The sequence below is a fragment of the Heliangelus exortis genome, chromosome 2, assembly GCF_036169615.1.
Source record: "Heliangelus exortis chromosome 2, bHelExo1.hap1, whole genome shotgun sequence".
NCBI classification, from domain to species: domain Eukaryota; kingdom Metazoa; phylum Chordata; class Aves; order Apodiformes; family Trochilidae; genus Heliangelus; species Heliangelus exortis.
The window spans coordinates 110,777,760-110,790,396 of record NC_092423.1 but is presented as its reverse complement, the minus strand read 5'-3'; the positions used below and the strand labels follow the sequence as shown (position 1 = coordinate 110,790,396).

The following is a 12,637-nucleotide window of genomic DNA, read 5'->3' as shown; positions in this document are numbered from 1 at the left end:
TATAAAGTTCAACATAAAGCCCTTGGAAAGTCCTAGACTGTAGCCAATGGAGAGGAACTGAATACAAGAACACATGGATTCAGGAACTGGATGAGTCCTTGGTGAAGCCATGTTAACTGTCTTGTATCAAAAGCAAATAGACCAAATAGGGCAAAATAGAGTACGATTCTCTAGTCCTAGGAAAAAAACACACAAAAGAAACCCAAGAAAAAAAACCCAGCCACACAAGAAACCCAAACTCTCCAAAGCCCAGGCTAGCTATTTATGTGCAGGTGCTTATTCACAGGCATGATAATGGTTCTGCATCTTTCTTTTCCAAGTATTTGGTAATTGTACCTCCTGATAATGTGTATGATGGCAATACTAATCTTAAATCCTATATTTTTGTGTCTTCTCTGCCCATTTTAGAATCACTAAAACTTCTTCATTAAGCTTTTACTTATCCAAGCTTATCCAAGCTGCCTCTGTTTCCAACAGATCCTAATGCCAGACCTCAGGAAGCCGTGGGCCCTGTAAAATTGACACTGTCCAACCAGGGACCTGCACTGCAAACTCCCTTCACTAGGGAGCTCAGGAGTTATTCTCAGAAAGGGTAAGCAAGTACTGCCATGGATACTTTCAGCCAGGCCAGAGCTGTGTTGTTCAAATGATAGCAGATGTAGCCAGGGACCTAATTGGAAGTATTCTGACTAGAAGTTTAAATTCCTTTTCTTTTCTTGTGGTGATAGAGTGGGTAGGCAATTGAAGTGCTCAGCCACATTTTTCTGTGTTTCTTGCTGTGGTGTGTACTGCCCACACAATTTGTGCTACATACATTTGAAACAACAAGAAATGCTATGGAGGTTATTTGAGTTATATGAGCATAGAATAGGGGTCAAAAAAAAGAGTTATTATTTGCACTCTGAGTTCTGTTGGTGAGAAAATCGAAAGGCCATTCTCTGAGCCTTGTTGCTTGAGAGCTCAATAGTCAGCAGTTTCCTTCCTGGGAATCTTTTGGCTGAATCCTGTTGGTCCTCACAGTGCAGTGTTTGTGGTTTTCTTTTCCATTAGCAGGGAAGCAGTTTCTCTCCCTGCTGATCATCACGTTGCTTTTCTCAGGTTGCAAGATGGAAAATTTGCCTCTGTTCTTTGACAGCAAAAAAAATGTGTGGGGGAACAAGTGGATTTTGCTCTCCAGATTGCTGTCTAAAGGCATGGGTTCCTGTGTGGGGTGATTTTGAGCTCAGGACTTCCAACCTATTTGAAACCGGTCAGGAATGTCATTGTGATTCTGCAACTGGCCTCTTACGAATGGGACTGGTAAGAATGAGCAAGAAGTTGTCAAGGTAGCAAATCTGGTTTTTTGAAACCTGTGTTTAGCAGTGCGTCTTCTGGTTTAGCTAAGGTTCTCAGTTTTAAATATAACATATTTCTCTTTATTCCATCTTCCTATGCTGCAATCCCAGTTGGACAAAAAAATGTGTTTCAGATTTTCTGGCAGAAGATGCCCATGAATGAAAAAGTTGGCATAAAATTCTTAAGAGTTGAAAAAATGTAATTTTCTCCTTTTCAGAGCCAAGTGTGTCACCTGTGATGTGTTGGTTTGCTGTGAAGTTCAGGCTTCACACCCTTGGCAGAGCATCTACAGTAAAACTCATATTTTCATGAGCTATGGCTACTGCGTTATTTAGTACCACATGTGCCAGCTGGTAGAGAATAAACAGTTTCCTAGGAGTTAGAGAGTTTAAAAAATATTGTTCTAATTTCAGGGAATTATGCCTGGAAGAGTCAGCTAGGCTAAATATTCTATTTGCGTTTCAGAAATGTCATAATTTTTTCTGCTTTTCAATTCTCTGTGTGGGTCAGTGTGTTGCTTATCAGCTACAGAAAGCTAGAAGTAGTTTATCACTTCTTGTGCTCCTTTTAAAGATGATTCTGTAGCTGAATCACTTCTGGTTTCCAACTTTACCTTACTGATGGGCTTGCTAGCCTTAAGAATTCAGGAATTTTTCTTTAGTGTCTGTTGATCTAGGAAAAGAAAGATTAATAGAAAACTGAAATTTGCATATATATCCTGAACTGAACCAACACTAAAATATTTAATTTTTTTCTCTGAGAGACAAAAATTCTAGAGAGAATCTGAACCAAAAGCCTCAGTATATTAAGATGAATCAAAGTTGTGGGTACGGACTTTTCCCCTGTTTTTTGAGTTGGTTTTTGTTGGTTGATTGATTTATTTGCTTTTTCTTCGGCACACTTATTTAGATTTCAAAAGTTTCCTTAGTCTTTATTAAAAAATTAAATTATGAAACTTGGGCATAGAAAATCTACTGAGGCTGTCTACTCTCTGTGATTCGTGTTTCTGCAAAAACTGCTTTCTCCTGATTGTTTCAAGTAATGAATGAAGATATTAAATTGGGTACTACTTGAAGGATTAAGGTATAAGTGAAACTTGAAATAAATTTAGACAGCAACCATGGTGAGAACAGTTGGCAAATTTAGAGCTGATCATGTATTCTTATTATCCTAATGGATAATTCCCAAATTCACCTATTCAGGCAGAAAAATTAGGGGCTTCTGCTCTGAAGATAAACTTATATATGCTTGAATGAGTGCTTCCAGGAGCCTGGGAACTCTTGCTTGTCTTCTTTCTGCATTGACACTGAAGTGTTGAGGTGGTCAGAAATGCTGGTGCTCTTTATCAGCACAGCACAGGGATGCTAGATGATGTTTTTTTCTTAATTTCTCAGGAATACATAGTTCTTTCAGAATCTGAAAGCAAGCAAATGGCATAAGCCCTGAGCTTTGGCCAATGGATGCTGTGTATAGCTAGAGCTGTTACAGCTAAACTGTTTATATTCATCAGGTATTCTTTCTTTTCTTTCATAAGATTTCTTCCCAGAGCACTGCTCACCCCAATTTTTATATGCCTGCTCCCTGCTTTATTCGCAGTTGTTTGTTTTCTTCCATTTATTTCTGTTTTCCTGTGCTTCCCAGGGAAATGGCAAACCAGAAGCAGTTGAGCAGTCAAGTGTATCTGAAATAAAGCAAGCTGATGCATGTGGCATGGTTCAGTGGATGGAGCATTTCATTTTGCATCAGAAAAAAGTCCTTTCTCTGCCACTCATCTTTTTTTGCAGTGCTGAACAAGATATTCATCTTAATTTCAGCAGCAGAGAAATAGGAACCACGTGTCTTCTGAGCACTTGGAAATTCAGGTTAGTAGCATACCTTTTAGCACAGGCATACTTTTTACTAACTGGGATAAGAACTGAGTAGTTCAGTTTATGTGGCTGGCACAAAACAGAACATTTAACAAGGTAGTCTTTTTTTTTTGGAACTGCTTGCCTATGGAATATGCTCTTGGCTTTGAACTGCAGTAGTTCAAGCTTGTCATCTTGTTCAGATCATCTCCCAGAGAACAACTTAAAATACATGACAGCTGATTGTGGAGGTCATAGACCTTCAGAGGTGAAGAACCTGTGCACCTCTCTGCATTCCTGTTAGTCATACCCTGTTTCCTACTGCCAGCAGAGCATTCCCATGAGGCAGGTGTGCTCTACAGGACAGAACTACAGAGCAGTGACAGAACTGGTGCATCTTCAGCGTGCATCAGTCCTGCTGGAGCTGCAGGCATCTTGCCCAACTCACACAGACACTGGGAGGAGGGATGCAGACACATCCAGGTGACTCTACATGGTGTGAGTTCAGGTCTTGCTGGGCCTGCACCAGCATTTTTGTTCAGAGCCACTTGTGCTTTTGTACTGCCTGGCCTAGAAGACCTGCTAAGAGAAGCACAGGGAAGCTCTGAAGTTATCTGCAGGCTGCCAGTATGTGTCCACCAGAGCTTGACGGCTGCTGGATTTTTGGGACTGAAATAACTGCACTGGCATTTTGTTCCAGCTGATTTGATAAATTCAGCTGGACTTGGAGCACCTGGACCTGCTTTATTTTCCACCAAGAGCTACAGGCATTGAAGCTGCTATATAGCAGCCTGTCATCTGCTGCTGGTTTAAATTGTTACCATAGCAGTTATGACATTGAGGGGGCATAAGTTCAGGGTGGGGGTTTTTTGTTTATTTTTAATTGACTCGATGCTTGCATTGGGAAAAGGAAAGAAAATAACAGATAAACTTTGGGCTAGGAGCTGTTCCTTAGACAAAAACAAACCCAAAAAATCACATCTAAAGAAAGATAAAATCAACTAAGGCTACAAAATGTTATGACGATAAAGCAGAGTACTTGAAACAAAAGTGTACTCATTAACTTTGGAACAGATGGAGATCAGAAAGAAAGTTGTAATGGGCTGCAAAACTTCTATGATTTTTTGAGTTCATGGTGATTCTGTTTTATAGAACTCAAAATTGCCACAAAGAAAAATGAGTGTGCCTCAAAGGCATTCATAGAATTGTAGAATCATGGAATGGCTTAGGTTGGAACGGACCTTAGAGATCATCTACTCACACTTCCTTGCATCCCATGGGCAGGGATGCCTCTCATCTAAACAATCCACAATCTTTTCTGGGCAATCCATTCCAGAGTCTCACCACCCTCCTACTGAACACCTTCTTCCTAAGATCCCATCCAAACCTATTCTCCTTCAGTTTAAAACCATTTCCCCTTGTCCTATTATGGGACACTCTTATAAAAAATCTCTCTCCAGACCTACTCCTGTAGGTTCCCTTCAGGTGTTGGAAGGCAGCAATAAGGTCCCTCCAGAGTCTTCTCTTCTTCTGAGAAGAGAACAATCCCAGATCCCTCAGCCTCTACTCATAGCAGAGGTGGTCCAGCCCTTGGATCATCTTTGTGACCCTCCTCTGGACTCTTTCAAACAGATCTATGTCCTTCTTATAGTGGGGACACCAGAATGGAACACAGTATTCAAGGTGGGGTCTCAAAAGAGCAAAGTAGAAGGGGAGATTCACTTCTCTTGATCTGCTGGCCACGCTCCTCCTAATACATCCTAGGATATGGTTGGCTTTCTGAGCTTCATGAGCACACTGTCAGCTCATGTTGAGCTTCTTTTAAATCAGCTCCCCCAAGTCCTTCTCATCAGGGCTACTCTCAACCCACTCTGTACCCAGCTTATAATTAATTCACATTGGTAGAAAATTTGAACTCAATACAATAGTCCCTGAGCCAAAAATAACTTGGATATGTTGAACTTTAACATTATAGAGGGATACTTCTCATGAAAACACTTCAAAAACAGGTATAAAGAGTTGACGTCTGAAGAGACAGAGAAACAAAGCAGATCTGGTAGTTATTAATTTGTGAGATAGCACTTGAAGAATACTTTATTGTAGGTTCCTCATGAAAACAAAGTGAAAAAAATCTACTCAGAACTGCAGCACCACAGTGTAATGTGTGCTATGATTCATAAGTATTGTTATGAAGATGCTGAAATAAAATAAAGGAACTGAATGTTCTCATTGGAATTCCCTTGACAGATGAACAGGGAAACGATTGTCTCAGTAAAGGATGGTATCAGAATAGAAATGCAATAAAACATCAGGTTTTTTTTCAATGGAGCCATCCTTTTTATCTTGAAGAGAGTTACAAAAAAGCAGTTAGGTCATACATTAGAAATGTTTTTTTTTCTCTCTTTGGTCTAGAGGAGTTGTTGGCAGATACAGAATCTAGAAAAGTTTTTCAATTCTTTTTGTTCTGTCTCTTAGTGGCTATTAAGGGACATTCATCTTATGAAGGATTTTTTTCTTTCTGTCATGGTTTAACATTGGTCCAGCAATTAACTGAATGATAGATGCTCTCTACTAATCCCCCTCCCGTCCCTGATACAGAAAGGAGAGAGAATAAGGGAGAGAGACTTATGGGTTGGAAACTAAACTACACAGCTTTAATGAAAGAGTAATGATAAAAAAGGAAAAAATAACATAGTAACTTAATTAATTCTGAAAAGATTAACAGTAGTACCCTGTTATTGTGGAGTAGGCTCTTTCTAATGGCAGTTTTTAGGTGGAGCTAGCTGCTCAAAAGAAACACCTCTGCCTGTCCTCTTAATAGTTTCAGATGACTTCTTAGTCCAGCAGCTGCTCTTACTCTGGCCTTCTCAGAGCTCGAGTGCAGTGGTGAACCTGAAATGTGAGAGCAGTGCCTTGGGGACACTTGTGCAATTCAGATAGGAGGATCAGGAATTTTTCCTCTGTTGTATGAAGAGCTGCTCAACAGGATGTAGCAAGAATAGAGCTTTGTGGAGCTCACTTGACACCCTGTGTGGCATGTGTATCCCACAAGATGAAAATGATGAGCAGTGACCCAAAACCATGTTTCCTCCCTCTTCCCTTGGGGTAAAAAAGTAAAAACAAACACCTCGATGGTTAGGTCAGTTTTATTTGCTGCAGGGATTCAGCTTGCAGCATATAGGCTGAAAGATGAGCTAAAGCATTTGAAGAAACACAGTTCAATAAACTTTGAAACCGAACCTTACTACGTGGATTAGGTATAAGAAGAGCAACATAAAATGCAGCCCATTGAAGAGAAAAGGGTCTTCTGTTTTCCACAAGCTTCATCATATCTCCAAGAATATATTAATATGTGGCAGCAGTTGTGCTGCTAGGATCCCAAGATGCAGCTGTCAAGTAACATCTGCCAAAAAGGGACTTGCTTCATTACTTTCCAACCTCTCCATTGCTCATTAGGTCTCACCAGATGGGGATTCAGTATTTTGAAGTCAGTCATCCTGTATGAAGTAGTTTGTTCATGAGTCTGATGAGCAATTATATACCCATACATTTGGGACCTTTATGCTGTTTATTTCAACTGAGTGTCAGTACAGGGCACAACTTTGCTACTTGATGATAAGAATTCTTGAAATACAAATGGTCATTTTGGCTAACTACTTGAATGAGATTGAAAGTTTTCTCTGTTAATTTCCCTGTAACAGAATCTATTACTATAACCCCTTATAAGGTTTTGCTACATGATTTTATTTATATTAATTTTTCAAGTTATGAAAAATACTAATTATATATTTTAAAATGTTGTTCCAGTCCATCCAGTGGAAGAGAAAATGCTCTGCATAATTACAGTTGTCTTTCTGTTGGCTGATAAACATTTAATGGTTTTGTTAGCATACTGTCAGTTTAATCAAAAAAGTGACAATAATAACTCACGTAAATATTTGCACTGTCACCTGCAAAGGCAGCTGTAAACATGATTAATTCTAAATCCTTTATGTAATTGTCTTGGGATAATGCAGTGGTGTTTTGGAAGCAGGGGGATCACTGGGGTGGCTGCTGTGAAAGCTCTCCCAGTTCCAGTTCTGGCCCCCTCTTTGGGCAAGGATGAGCAGATACGGAAAGCTGGATGTGCCTCTGCAAGTGACATATTCAAGAAAGGGAAAATAATAATAAAAAAAAATTTAAAAAAGAGTTCTGCAGAGAAAAAGAGAGGAGGAGGTGAGTGCAATGCCAGAGCAAAGACACCAAAGTCAGGAAGGAACGGAAGGGAAAAGGTGCCTGAGCAGAGGTTTCTCCGCAGCCCGTGGTGAGATGGCAGCTGCGCCCCTGCAGCCCACGGAGGAGCGCGGTGGAGCAGTCCCTGAAGGAGCACGGTGGACATCTGTGGAGCTGCCACTGGGGAGTGCCACAGGTGGGCAGACGTGAAGCTGCAGCCTGTGCAGGATCACAGAGAGGGGCAGATGTGGACCTGCAGCCGTGTAGGACCCCGTGCCAGAGGAGGTGACTGCTCCCACAGCAGCCGTGACTCTGTGTGCAGCCCGGGCTGGAGCAGTCTGTGCCTGAGGGACTGCACCTGTGGGAGGGACTCATGTCGGAGGGGTTCCTGAAGGACTCTCTGCCATGAGAGGGACCCCGCGTTGGAGGGGGGGAAGGCTGTGAGGAGTCCTCCCCCTGAGGAGGAAGGAGCGGCAGAAACACCGTGTGGGGAACTGACCCTAAACCCCCCCTGCCCCTCCCTGTGCCCTGAGGGGGAGGCAGCAGGGAAGGGATCCGGGACTGGGAAGAGGGGAGGGATGGGGGGAAGATATTAAGATCTGGTCATATTTTCTCTTTCCCCTGATAGATTAAATTAATTTTTTCATTCCCAAATTGTTTTTGTCAGTTTTGCCGGTTACCGTAATTGGGAAGTGAAAATCTCCCTGTCCTTGTCTCAATTAAAGAGCCTTTAGATTTCTCCCTCCCTGTCCCATGGTGTGTGTGGGGGTGAGTGACTGGAGGCCTGGTTGTTACTGTCTGTGCCTAAAACGCTATAGGTATAAATACACGGCAATCCCCTTGAAAGGAATTCTCATTCTATTATAATAATAGGGTGTTTTTCTATTTTGTATTGCTCACAATCCTTATAAATAATATAAACCAAAACATCATGCCCTGGGTCACGTGAACCATCTATCTGTGAGGAATTATACTGATGACTCTGTGTAACGTCAGAATTTAAACCCTTGAATAAGAATTTAAACCAAGTTTTTTCTGCATATCTTTCAATTAATTAAAACCACAAAAGGGAAAGATGTGTCTATACATACATACATACATGTACAGATACACATACACATATATATTTATATACATACATTTGAAACTCACAGTGGAAATTATTTACAAAAAAACCTAAACTAAACCAACTTGATATAATTTCCTTTAAATTTAATAGTATTTGTGTTTCGTGACCTGATGCTCTTTTGTTGTCTTTGCTGAATTCTCAATGAACCATATTTTCATTGGTTTCAACAGGAAAAATACCTCTAAAAAGACTTCAGAAGATAAACCTGAAGTTTCTGAGTCACCATGGACAGCAAGAAGCAAACATATTTTCTCATTGAAAATGTAGGTAAGACATAACTGTAAACTTTTTTTTTTTTTTTTTTTTAATACACCTGTGCATTTAATTAACTGTAGCAGCTTACTGAAAATTTTAAGGTTCTTTCTTGGACACAGATAAAGAAAGGGAATAGAAAGCTATGCCAAAATCTTTCTTATTTTTTCATAGTGTGATTGGTCAGTGGTTTCTTTCAATAGCAGGGGGATTTGCACACTCATTTATGCACCTTTTCAATTGAATGAATAAGGAAAAGTAGGGTGAAGCTCTCCTTATCTTACAGTATTATGGGAATTGAGGCCAATTTATGAAAAAATAAGCTGTTATCTTCTCTTATTTAACAAGTTACTTGGAGAACCTACAGTAAAGAACTTGCTTTACAGTTCTACTTCCATCACATGCCCAATAGAAAGAACCTTTTTTTCAATTTCTTTTTTTATTCTTATAGCCTCATTTAACCAAAACTGATGCCTCTGCTATTGAAAAACAGTTTTTGTGGTCTGAGGAAGAAAAAAAAAATCTTTATGTGAGGCTCTGGAAAAAAACAGATCCTTACAAATTTTCATAATGTAAAAGTAAAGTACATAAATAAAAGTGTCATCTAGTGCACTGGCAAGGTCTGGCTTTGGAACCAGACCAAGGTTTTGGTTCCTTCTGCAGTACTGTGCTTTTTTGTTCTATATGCTGAAGAATGGGATGTTGCTCAGCCTGACTACAAGACCGATGTCAAATATAAGGGCCAAATTCAACATCTCTTCAGCCTAGTGAAAGGGTGTGAGTGCCAGTGGATTCTGGTGCTTTCTGCTGCAAAATAATCACCTTTTCTAAAACAAAAATTTATGCATTTAATGGTGGTAGAGTATTTTTAGTGTGCATTCTCCCTCTCTTCAGAAATAAAATGTAAATAATATATGTGTGCGTATTGGAAAACTGACCCCCATGAGCAGTAGAGGCATCTTATGCATACTTCCATAAAACTAAAACAAGAATTCTGAGTTTAATTATTTTTATTGAAAAACCTTCTCCAAAATTCAATACTTATTTGGTAGCTCAGCTGCTTTTTCTGTCTAATTAGGTAACAGCTGGCTGAGCTCTGTTAGCTTAAGACATGGTCTTTTCTGGCAAAGGTGAAGCTGTTTTTATTTCTGCATGCCAAAACAACAACAAAACAAAGAAATTGGCACCAGTTTTACATTATTTTCTTTGAAAATTTAGTTAAATGTTTTTAATCAATTTTTATTATGAATAAACTATGTTGTGATTAAAATTCAGGCTGGTTTACTAGCAATTCATGCCATTTACCTTTTTTTTTCCCTCCCATGGCTAGAGTATTTCTTATATAATTTGCTGTGACAAAACACTGGCTCTCCTTATTGCTTATAAATACCAGTCCATTAGAAATGTATCTGAGGTGTAGCTGTTTAATGGATGCATAATATTCTTGAACCTGGAGTTAATGGAATAGTAAACAACTTTTTGGTTACAAAAGCAATAAAGTGGAAGTATTGCTCCATAAAATCAGTTTATTGTACATGTATGGCTATTTCATGACAAGCACAATAATTTATTTCTCCTTACAGACAAACAGAAATTCTCTTCAGTCATACTATTATTTTTGAAAGTGTTAGGGTCATCAGGCTTTGGCTGTGCGCAATCACTTCATCAAGAAGAGTAAAGGTTGTTACTGTAGTGAGCCTCTTTATGGAGCTGTAAGTAGTGCCAGTAAAGATGTGAATTACACAGATTCTGATAAATACAAATGGTTTCCTTCCCATACATGGAGTTTGGAAAAAAAAACCAACCTACATTATATCTGTAGGAGGTCAATAAGTATGCAGTACTTGAGTAAAATCCATAGTTTATAAAAAGAATTCTATGCCTTTTACTGGTTTTGTGCTGTTTCTTAATAATAGAGCTGCAAAGATAAGAAGAACTGTGAAACAAGCACAGTGAAAAGTCAAATGTTCTAAAGAGATCACTTAAGCCAAGGGAGCAGTTAAAAGGAAGAAAGAGTTGGGTTTACTTGCTTTTTAAAAAAAGCTAACTAAAATAAAAGAAAATAAAAAGAAAAAAGTCAGAATGACTCCCATTGCCCTCAAGCAGAAATCTCACCAGAGAAATGTTTAAAAAGTCTTTGTATTTCTCTGTGAAATACCACCCTTGGACTAGTCAAAAGCAGTTAACAAAGGTGATATCCCCAGCCATTGATTAATTTATTATTAATTTGAACAGGAAATCTGTATGCTTAACCTGAGTATTTTTTTATGTAAATGAGTCCTGTATAATAAGCCACAATCCTATTAAATACAGAAAATATATATGGAGAGGAACTTAAAAAGATAAACAGCAGGGCAAATCATAAATTACAAATATTTTGGACATTTATTACTGCATTAGGTTTGTATGACAAGGCTCCAGCAGCAGGGACCCACAAAGGTGGCTTCTGTGAGAAGCTGCTAGAAGCTTCCCTCATGTCTTATACAACCAATGCCAGTTGGCTCCAAGATGGACCCACGAGCACCTCTGGGATAACAGAGTTAAGAAGGGGGAGAAAACCAAACTGTTCAACAGCAGCCAGAGAGAGAAGTAAGAATACCTGAGACCAACTCCGAAGCTCCAAAGGTCTGTTAAGGGGAGGGGAAAGGTGCTCCAGGCTCTGTAGCAGAGATTCCCCTGCAGCCCTTGGTGAAGGAAATGGTAAGGCAGACCTTGTCATGGCCTTGCAGCCCATGGGGGAGCCCACTCTAGAGCAGGTGGATGTCTGAAAAACACTGTGACCCCATGGGAAGTCCATGCTGGATTGGCTCCTGGCAGAACGTGGCAAAACACATGGAGAGAGAGAGGAGCCCATGCTGGAGCAGGTTTGCTGACAGGACTTGTTCCTCCATGGGGGACTCATGCTGGAACAGTCTTTTCCTGCATCCCATAGAAAGGACCCAGACTGGAGCAGTTCATGAAGAACTGCAGCCTGTGGAAAGGACTTGTCTTGAAGAAGTTCATGGAGAACTTTCTTCTCTAGGAGGAACCTCATCCACACTCAAGTAGGGAAAGAGTGTGAGCAGTCCTCCTGAGGAGGAAGGAGTATCAGAAACAATGTGTGATTAGTTGACTGAAGCAGCCATTCCTCATGCCCATGTGCTGCTGGAGGGCAGGAGGCAGAGAAATCAGGAGCAAAGTTGATCCTAGGAAGAAGGGAGGGGAGGAGTGGTGGAAAGGTGTTTTAAATTTTCTTTTTATTTATCATTATAATATTCTGAATTGGCTGGTAATAAGTTAAGCTAATTTCTCCATGCCAAGTCTATTTTCCCTGTGGTGGTAATTGCTCAATGTCCTTATTTTCACCTATTGGCCTTTTGTTACATTTTCTCTACCACATCCAGCTGAGCAGCTTTGATGGGCACCTGACATCCAGCCAGGGATAACCAGTCACAGGTATCTCCTTGACCTGGAAACCAATCCAATTCTCCACATGAAGTGTGTTCTTATTCCCATGTAAATTATTCTTGCTGCACATTGAGGTAATTTTTTAAATGCTCCCTCACATTCTGAGATGGAATTTATTTCTCTCCACATTTTAGTAGTAGTTTTAAGTATTTCTATATTTATCACATCCTTTCTCAAGCTTCTCTTAATTAATCTATTTTTCCCAGATCCTAGATCTGATCTGCATAGTTTTTTGATCATTTTTGTTTGTGGTTTTTTTTTTCTTTTTCCCTTGACATTCTCACTTGGACCACATCTTTCTTGAAGTTTTAGGGTTTTTTAGTAGAAGATATAGTTGTTACAGAGGGAAAAATTAACTTTTAAATCTTGCATAAAATATTCCAGTTTAGATATGAGTGTGACATGTGACATTTAC

General features: G+C 39.7%; 1 long non-coding RNA gene across 1 annotated transcript; it reads left to right on the top strand.

The window, feature by feature from the left end:
• The first annotated feature begins 7,202 nt into the window (after positions 1–7,202).
• LOC139793193 (uncharacterized) lies at positions 7,203–12,402 on the top strand. Its single transcript, XR_011724541.1, has 3 exons — positions 7,203–7,397; positions 8,694–8,790; positions 11,176–12,402. It is a non-coding gene; the product is annotated as an uncharacterized lncRNA (long non-coding RNA).
• The last annotated feature ends 235 nt before the right edge of the window (positions 12,403–12,637 follow it).